We start from the raw sequence: 8,353 nt of genomic DNA on the forward strand, positions 1-8,353 counted from the left end.
TGTTACATCTCACGCACAAGAAAAACAGTCATTTCATATATTATAATTTCTTCATTTAGTTAATGAACGCAATACAATATGGAGGTACAGTCTCAAAAACATTTAAGTATCTTATTACAATAAAACCATTATAGGGTTGCAGTCTTTTCAAGAATGGCTCATCCATCAAGTTGACACAAAATGTGGGTAGTCTCAAGATTTCAAATATCATTAACATCGACGTGTTTGCCATATCCTGTGAGCTTTACATGGAGGTGTGTCTGAAAGGATGGATGTTTCGAAGACTTAAGATGTAGTGTTCCAGTGTGGCTCTGTCTCTGTCCACACACTTTTCATTTTATATTACTGTTATCTTCATAGAAACCGTACTGCCAGAGATACTTATAGCCTAGCCTTAGTCTGGTAGTAACATCACCTTGCAATCGCCTGACCTTGTTACTTTCTCCATATATATGCTTAACTTGACACGTTTCATTATGATGGACAATTGATCTGTTAGTTCCTATCTGTACTGTTCTAATTTCTTCAAACTCGTTTGCTAGTTTTCTGACAATATTTTTTAAACTTTTATTTGAGAAACTAAAATTATACTCGACATTATCCTTGTATAATGCTAAGTTATTAACTCTGTCGTGCTCCTGGAAGCCTATGTGAGAGGGAATTCAAAAAAAAACTTCAATGCGATCTCTTTCTTAATAATTTATGCCCAGCTTCATACAAAAGCATGATATATTCGGGTCTCAGGTTACTTATTGCAAGTAATGAGGAAAGAGAGTACATAAAAAAAATAAAATTTATTCTTAAAGGGGTGGACCGGTAAGATGACCAAAAGCTCCAGCTGCGAGTCATCATATGACTAAGACCCGGGTCAGGAATCTTACCTAACCTAAAAAGTCAGTTATAATTAAACTGTCCCGAGGTCGTGGTTTTCACAAGCCTGAGAGCAACAAATATTGCAAACAGTTTAGTTGATTATCAGTTCTAATTATTATTATCAAAACCAAGCGCTAAACCCACAATGGTCATACAGTATTAATTTTCACACACCCCTGTATTATAGTACTCTCAAACTGATTTGCAATAACAACACTTCCCACCCTCCCGCCGTCATGGTTGGGGGAGCCAACAACGTAGAGAGTATTAATGTTGGCAGAATCACCGACAATATGTTAAGTAAAAGGTCACAAAGTACAACTAATACGACATTTTACTGTGGCAATGTTTCACTCTCCAGGAGCTTTGTCAAGCCGTTACGACTTGACAAAGCTCCTGAAGAGCGAAACGTTGCCACCATAAAATGTTGCATTAGTTGCACTTGTGTCCTTTTAGTTAACAGCATAGATAGTCTGTGCGATATTATTCTTTGTCTGCTGGTCGAGTATTTGTTCCAGAACACTGAGTTTAGTATGTAATCAAAGTTAAGGATTGTGTTTGATCAGTTTCTTGGGAGGGTAGGTGGATACAGTGATTCCAAAACTGTTATCTTTCAGGGCAGCGGGAAAAGAGAGCTTTAAGACTGTCTTTACATTACTGATAGACCCTCGGGGCTGAACCTTAAAAATATATAAATCACATAAGTAGGCCTACGTACCGACAAAGATGTATGTTGTGGTAATGAATGTGTGTACTCATCTGTGGTTACAGGGGTCGATTCATAGCTCCTAGCCCCGCCTCTTCCCTGTATGTATGTATATGTGTACTCACCTATTTGTACTCGCCTATTTGTGGCTGCAGGGGTCGATTCCTAGCTCCTGGCCCCGCCTCTTCACCGGTTGCTACTAGGCCCTCTCTCCCCCCGCTCCATGAGCTTTATCAAACCTCGTCTTAAAACTGTGTATGGTTCCTGCCTCCACTACGTCATTTTCTAGGCTATTCCACTGCCTTACAACTCTATGACTGAAGAAATACTTCCTACTATCTCTCTGACTCATTTGTGTCTTCAACTTCCAATTGTGGCCTCTTGTTTCTGTGTCCCCTCCCTGGAACATCCTGTCTTTGTCCACCTTGTCTATTCCACGCAGTATTTTATATGTCGTTATCATGTCTCCCCTGACCCTCCTGTCCTCCAGTGTCGTCAGGCCGATTTCCCTTAATCTTTCTTCATAGGACATTCCCCTTAGCTCTGGAACTAACCTTGTCGCAAACCTTTGTACTTTCTCTAGTTTCTTGACGTGCTTTATCAAGTGCGGGTTCCAAACAGGTGCTGCATACTCCAGTATGGGCCTGACATACACGGTGTACAGTGTCTTGAATGATTCCTTACTAAGGTATCGGAATGCTGTTCTCAGGTTTGCCAGGCGCCCATATGCTGCAGCAGTTATCTGATTGATGTGTGCTTCCGGAGACATGCTCGGTGTTATACTCACCCCAAGATCTTTCTCCTTGAGTGAGGTTTGCAGTCTTTGGCCACCTAGCCTATACTCTGTCTGTGGTCTTCTGTGCCCTTCCCCTATCTTCATGACTTTGCATTTGGCAGGATTAAATTCGAGAAGCCATTTGCTGGACCAGGTGTCCAGTCTGTCCAGGTCTGTGTGTGTGTGTGTGTGTGTGTGTGTGTGTGTGTGTGTGTGTGTGTGTGTGTGTGTGTGTGTGTGTGTGTGTGTGTGTGTGTGTGTGTACGCGCGTGTATACATGTGCGCGAGAAGCCCCACACCTCCAGAAACAAGAGTTCAGGTTTCGTCATGTGAAGGAAGTTAATCCTGTGGCTGAGCAGTGTTTGTAATTCCTCCCAGCGCTCCACACCAGGCCCCACTATGCTCTTTCCAATACGTTCAGCAGCTGGAATCTTATGCGATTCCCACCGTCAATTTCTAAACGCTTCCTGTAAACCTATAAATTGTGGTCGACAGGTTACACAAACCTGTAAAAACGTATATTTAACCACAAATAAACTTAAAAAACGTCCACGACACGTCTGGCAGCCTAGCACGTAAACGTTTATATCTGCACGTGCATCAGGCGTGGTGCGAAGATGGGTTGCAGTATCAGATATTCAACGAGAAACCTGTCCTGGAACCGCCCGCCCTCCCCTCGACCCCTATCATATGATAGTGAGCATTCGGCGCACAACCAAAAGGTCCAAGATTAGATTTCCAAGTAAAACATGCAGTTTTCTTAAAACCCTGTTTGCCCTGCTTACCTAACAGTTAAATTGCGTACCTAGGTTTAAGTCGATTATTGCAGGTCGCATCCTCGTGAAAAAGTAGAATGCAAATGTGAGAAAAAATCTCAGTGTAATAAAATTCCTGACCCGCTGGAATGATTCTAGTGGAAACAGACATAAATGCAGTGTAATAAGATCCTTGATTGAGAACGTTTCGCCAACGCAACGGGGTTTTTTAAGTGATCTGAAAAAGTCCACTACGTAGGCGAAACGTTGTCAATAACGGATTCCATAACTGCATTTGTCTCTGTTTTCGTCATGTAGTCATTTTCCACCATTTCTCTCCAAGGATTCTATTGCGGTGTATCTGATCATAAAAAAAATATATACAATATATTGCCAACTAGACTTCTCTTGTTCCAGAAAGAGGTCAACTCTGTCACTCTGGATTTAGTTTAATGGACAAAAAAAAAAAGTCATATCCTGGCATGCTTTACGAACGCAACAGGAGGAATGAGTCACAGGATGAAATATATTCCTGCTTCCCCCGTCTTTTTCATAACCATCCTTCGTGGTGAAGAAGAGAACGGGTCTTCAGGAGCGCCAGCGTGCTGAATGGGTCTTCAGGAGCGGCAGCGTGTTGTACGGGTCTTCAGGAGCGCCAGCGTGCTGAACGGGTCGTCAGGAGCGCCAGTGTATTGTACGGGTCTTCAGGAGCGCCAGCGTGTTGTACGGGTCTTCAGGAGCGCCAGTGTGTTGTACGGGTCTTCAGGAGCGGCAGCGTGTTGTACGGGTCTTCAGGAGCGCCAGCGTGCTGAACGGGTCGTCAGGAGCGCCAGTGTATTGTACGGGTCTTCAGGAGCGCCAGCGTGTTGTACGGGTCTTCAGGAGCGCCAGTGTGTTGTACGGGTCTTCAGGAGCGCCAGCGTGTTGTACGGGTCTTCAGGAGCGCCAGTGTGTTGTACGGGTCTTCAGGAGCGCCAGTGTATTGTACGGGTCGTCAGGAGCGCCAGTGTATTGTACGGGTCTTCAGGAGCGCCAGCGTGTTGTACGGGTCTTCAGGAGCGCCAGCGTGTTGTACGGGTCTTCAGGAGCGCCAGCGTGTTGTACGGGTCTTCAGGAGCGCCAGTGTGTTGTACGGGTCTTCAGGAGCGCCAGTGTATTGTACGGGTCTTCAGGAGCGCCAGCGTGTTGTACGGGTCTTCAGGAGCGCCAGTGTATTGTACGGGTCTTCAGGAGCGCCAGCGTGTTGTATGGGTCTTCAGGAGCGCCAGTGTGTTGTACGGGTCTTCAGGAGCGCCAGCGTGTTGTACGGGTCTTCAGGAGCGCCAGCGTGTTGTACGGGTCTTCAGGAGTGCCAGCGTGTTGTACGCGTCTTCAGGAGCGCCAGCGTGTTGTAGGGATCTTCAGGAGCGCCAGCGTGTTGTACGGGTCTTCAGGGGCGCCAGTGTGCTGAACGGGTCTTCAGGAGCGCCAGTGTGTTGTACGGGTCTTCAGGAGCGGCAGCGTGTTGTGCGGGTCTTCAGGAGCGCCAGCGTGTTTAAACGTTGATCACAAAGGACTGACGAGTGTAGAAGCAATACAAGGGATTGTTAGTAATGTTTTTGTCTCAGAACATTAATGGTGTTGTACGTGAATGATATATAATACAGAGATGAAGAATTAGAAACATTTGAAACATCTGGATGACGAAACGTCTAGAAATAAAGGCACACGTGTCTAATTCTTCATCAATGGTGTTAATCTTCAGTAGTTTGTCAGGAGAAACGGAGAAAAAAACTTTCCACGACCGGTTGAAGACTCATGAGTCATGGAAATTGTCCTCCCTTTATTCGGATCAAACCCCAGGTGCTATATGGCACCCAATGGCTTATAATAAGACTCCTGACGTAGGTTTAAGTTATAGGATGACCCACTCAGCAGAGCTCTTGGTCATACGAACGAAATCTGCTGGCTTACCGGCTCGCCATGTTAAAATATAAATATACCATTATAAGATATAATATCTAAGTTTCTGCGCACCACCCGATAACGAAAGAAAACTTTTCATGTACCATAAAGTGGATTATACAAAATGTGAGCGTGAGTTAGACGAGTGTGTGAGGGGGGAGGGGGGAGGTAGTGCTGAGATGGGAGAGAAGTAGGAGAGGTTGAACAGGTATTCAGGAGCGGGAGAGTGTTGAAACGTAGATCACAAAGGACTGACGACAAGTAGAAAAGGTGCGAGAGTTACCTGGGAAGGTATGAGTTATAGATAAAAAACATATGGAGGATCACTGAAGTAGGCCTACGGGCCATGCTAGGCAGGCAAGACTCATCGTGTACCTGCTCAACCTATTTTTAAAGTCACATGTAGGTCTCGCTTCAAGGACGATACTCTGGAGTTTATTTCGCTCATTCACAACTCTATTGCCAAACCATTGCTTTGTTATATTATTTCTAAATCTATATTTGTTCAACATGGATCCACTGTTATAAGTCCTGTCTTAGATATTTTCCGCACATTATATCACGCATAAGGTAAAATATTTAGGGTGACATGTCAAGTAAAAGGAAATTTTGTCAACAGGAACTTTTTTAAAAAAATGATGTATCATACCTAACAATACTGTAATCATCAAAGTCGGTCAACATACATAATTTGCCAATCAAATCAATGTTATCTCTAACATTAAAGTTGCAAACTCTGCCTACACTTGGGCTCAGTATATTTACTAGCCACTTGGATAATTTGTAGGCGATTGAGCCAACACAGATAATTATGGGGGCTGGCTACATTATCTAGCTTGTGTTTAGATTATGCAGTTTTATTCATAATTCGTTTTCTTCCGTTTTAGTTAGATGTCAATATATGTAGTGCCGAATAGGTAAAACTGATCTATTAGCATTAACTCATTTAAAATTTAGTCCTTTCTAAAATTCTCTCTTATACGTTTAAAGATATATTTTTTTTTAATTTATGTTAATGAAAAAAATAATAATTTTGTACCAAAAGCACCTTAGAAAACTTACCTAACCTTATTATAACAAGCTCAATTTAATTTAGCCTAATCCAGCTAAATATATTTTAGATAAGTTTACAATAATTTAATAATAAACAAACACAATGAAATATACTTTTCTCTTTAGGTTCAGAATGATTTTTGCGAAATTATTGAATACAGAAATTTTCGCTTGCCTTATCCGGCAAGAAGAGCGTTGCTATTTAAGCCAAAATAGCAAGTTTTACCTATTCGGCACGGCATTGTGTGTGTGTGTGTTACACACTTCTGGGTTTGTGTATCCTCTTATGCCTCTACGTTCCTAACGGAAAGAACACTTCAGGCGGAGAAAGTTGTGGAATTCCTCATTGACTCTCAGGCTTAGTATCTACCGTGGCTCCGTGAGGACAGCCCCCACCCTCCTCTCTTTCTCTCGTTGTTTTTGTCTTTATTCTTGTGCGTGCCTGTCTGCAGCTGGATACAAGTATATCTAACTGCAGAAGAAAACACATACACCGAACAAGCTTTCATTAGGACAACGTTTTACAATGTGTAAAAGCGAAACATTGTCCCAATACCAACTTGTCATTTCTGCATTTTTTTTTACTATTATCTATGCTTTCTTCTTTTTTTTCTCTCACCCTTGCTGCTCACCTTTTTAACATGGTCGATGGCACCACCACGGTGGCCGTGGAAGCAACATAAGGAGCTACCGTCACGGTGACCAGGAGAAAAACACTGCATATCCACACTTCTGCATACATGATGCTTGCTTAGTAAGTTTATTTAGGTACAGGTACACATAAATACAGCTACACAAATTATCATGGTAACATATGTGTAAAATACCCAGGATAATCCTGGAGAGTGTACAAATAACTTTCACGGCACATATAAGCACGATAAGGCACCTAAATTACTGGGAACGGTTGAAGGTCCTTGATCTGTATTCTCTGGGACGCAGGCGAGAGATAAATGATAATATACACTTGGAAGGTCCTGGAGGGATTGGTACCAAACCTGCACACGAAAATCACTCCCTATGAAAGCAAAAGACTCGGCAGGAGATGCAACATTTCCCCAGTGAAAAGCAGGGGCGCAACGAGTACGCTGAGAGACATCACAATAAAGTGTCCGGGGTCCAAGACTGTTCAACTGCCTCCCAGCCTACATAAGGGGGATTACCAATAGACCCCTGGCTGTCTTTAAGAAGGCACTGGACAGGCCCCTAAAGTCAGTACCTGACCAACCGGGCTGTGGTTCGTACGTCAGCTTGCGTGCGGCCAGTAGTAACAGCCTGGTTGATCAGACCCTGATCCACCGTGAGGCCTGGTCTCAGACCGAGCCGCGGGGGCGTTGACCCCCCGAAACCTTCTCCAGGTAAACTTCAGGTCTCCAGGTAAGCCCCAGAAAGTCCAAGTGACTTATTTCCACTGGGATCCCTGTAATATCTTATCATTTACTTAGTAACTCAAATGTGTGAATATCAATTACAACAAAAGGCTCCTTCCTGTGACTGCACGAGCTGAGATGTGGAACGACTCTAGTTCTGTTGACTCAGTGATGTCATAACCACACCTAATCATGTTAACTTGTGGTAATTCGGCCGGACAACAAGACTCCCAGCAATCACCACCACTGCCGCTGAAAGAGCGTGCTATCTCCACGGCCACCATGGAATTATTTTTGTATTGTATTACAGAGGAGCATCATACAGCATTATAATGATCTCACGTTGTGTTATTTTTAATTTGACGAAGTGAGATTTTTAAAGACCATTTTTGGTAGCTGCTGCTAGTTAATCTCCCTGTAGCGCTGTGTGACTCAGTAGAACTTAGCGCGTTCTTGCGAATAATAATAATAATAATGTTTAATTTGCCCAAGGCAGCAGCAGCAGCAGCTGCAGCCTGCCTCATCCCCACACTGCCTCTCATATCATACAATCAGCAGGACAGAGTCCAAGGCACCACATTACTGAGAAAAAAATCTGATAAGCGTAAAATAATCATCAAAGCTTCAACAGGTTATAATTAATATTCATTTATTATTATTTTAATATTCAAGGAAAGAGTTAAACCTGCAAGGGTTTAGCAATAAACACAGCGTCAAGAAAAGCAAGCTTTTATTGGGAGAAACGTTTCACATTGTTAAGCTCTACACAGAGCGTAATGTTCCAACAGTAGCTTGCTGTGCACCCGTGTCGGGACTCTTGTGGGCAGTACACCGTGTGGATCCAGCACAGCAACTTATCCTCTCAACAGAATGGTAG

Source organism: Cherax quadricarinatus, chromosome 21, assembly GCF_038502225.1.
Source record: "Cherax quadricarinatus isolate ZL_2023a chromosome 21, ASM3850222v1, whole genome shotgun sequence".
Taxonomy (NCBI): Eukaryota; Metazoa; Arthropoda; class Malacostraca; order Decapoda; family Parastacidae; genus Cherax; species Cherax quadricarinatus.